Raw genomic sequence first — 2011 nt, 5'->3', positions numbered from 1 at the left:
AACGTATCCAAATATATTTACAGCAGCTGTTTCATTTTATGTTTCAGGATAAAAAAACACATTTCAGAGAATTTCCTTCATCGTGGACGCAGCAAGTTTCCTCCTTTCTTCTCGTCTCCTCCTGAGGTTCCTCCTGAGGTTCCTCCTTCGTAACGTGAGAGAAGTGCGCCACCTAATGGCCGCTCTCGCCTCCTCTGCCTCAGTCAACGTAATGAAATGATTAATTCTTCATGGAAACAGGATTTTGTTTTTATTAACTTTAAATTCCCGCCGTGTGGTTGCAGAAATGATAAAACGTGATAACTGTTTTTTAATCTTCAACGTGTTTTTGTTTCCTGGTGTAAATTACTGTTTTAATTACTGAGCTGAGACCGAACTGTCTGTTAGCAAAATATCTCGTGAGCCACAGGAAGGCACCACTGGACCGATGAACTTTTAGACCAGTTTAAGATGGCTGCCGCAGCCAGTCGTTCAGGGTTTGTCAGATTGAGGAGGAAGAGGAGATATCAGTCAGCCAGATGAGAGGAATAGAAAAGGAGCTGGAGTGTGTGTGTGTGTGTGTGTGTGTGAGGGCTAAGTGAGGCCTTTATAAATGAAAGCAGATGCCTGGCATTATGAACTTGTCGGGTCGCAGATGGGGATGGTGGTGATGGAGCACTCGACTCCCCGGATGGTTATCACTCACGCTCCTCCTTTCTGCCTCTCGACTGCTGAGAGCGAGGGGGGAGGAGGGGGGAGGAGGTGTGGGGGGGAGGACCCGGGACAAATCGAGACAAAATAACAGAAATAAAAGGCGGGCGGATCTGTGTGTAAGTGACGAGAAGCTGGATTTAAATAAAGACCTCAGAGAGCGAAGCCTGAACCCTGTTTTTGTGTTTCTGCTCCCGGTTTGATGGATCGGCGTGTCGGCGAGCGCTGATTGATCGGATCGCCTGCGGAACATCATCCCGCTAACTAGTCGCTCTGAGAAGGGCGTTTGTCACTGCCATTGATCTTCTTGTAAATGAAACGTTCCATTTCCAGTTAGTTTTATTGTTAAACGCAGTTCATTAGCTGCTCGGAGATTTATGGGACAGTCGGCTCTAATATTTCAGTTCCACGCAAACAAGATGCGTATTTTTATATTTCTGTTTTTCTGCTCTTACTGTGCGAGTTAGTTCATCTAAACTTTTGTTTTCTTTGGATTTTCTTGTATTTTGGTTCCCCTGAAAAGTTTTAGATTATTTTCTTTATCTGACAGAAATGAAAGAAACAAGAAGAAAAGTTTGTTGTTTTCTAAAAACTTTGGTCTTTATTTGATCATCTGCTGTCAGGGGCGATAATGTTTTCTGAACATCTCCCGACTCGGTGCTCGTTTTTTAACTTAACTTTTAGAGCCAAACCCCCTTTCAAGATGGCCGCCACGACCAGCCGAGCTCCAGAAACACAAAGACTCAGTTTCACGTGTTAAAGAGCTGAATATTGGCGTGGTCATAGCTGAGGGTGATCCCCAACGAGTTAAACATCAGCCCCCTCCGCCTCTGTTAGCAAAATATATCAGAAAGGAACCATCGGGTTCAAAATGGCCGCCAAATCATCCTCATCCTCGCCATCTTCATCACAGGTCGTTTGTCTCTAAGTTCCTGATTCAACATGGCCGTCAGCTGGTGTTCCTTCACGCCTGGCAGCCATTTTCTCTCCAAAACTGTTCGGACAACCGACTCCTGGAGAAAATCAACTGATTTTTGTTACTGATTATTATTTTTATTATATTTCCATTAAAGCCTTCGGGGTTATTTGTTCCATTTGTCAGACCCTCCAGGATTTTGCGATGTTGCGATCGCAACTATTAACGCAAAATCAAGCAAACCCCGCGAGATCGCAACTTTTTGCAACTTTGCCCAAAACACCGCAACTTTAACCCAATATTTATTGTTTCTAAAGTGATTCGCCACCGTTTCTGCGGTCTAGTCTCTTCTTTGTGGGTTTGTGTAGCGTGGAATACAAAATAACCCCAAATAACTCAGGAAGA

The sequence above is a fragment of the Kryptolebias marmoratus genome, linkage group LG16, assembly GCF_001649575.2.
Source record: "Kryptolebias marmoratus isolate JLee-2015 linkage group LG16, ASM164957v2, whole genome shotgun sequence".
NCBI classification, from domain to species: Eukaryota; Metazoa; Chordata; class Actinopteri; order Cyprinodontiformes; family Rivulidae; genus Kryptolebias; species Kryptolebias marmoratus.
The sequence above is the reverse complement of the archived record's forward strand: the minus strand, read 5'-3'. Positions refer to the sequence as shown.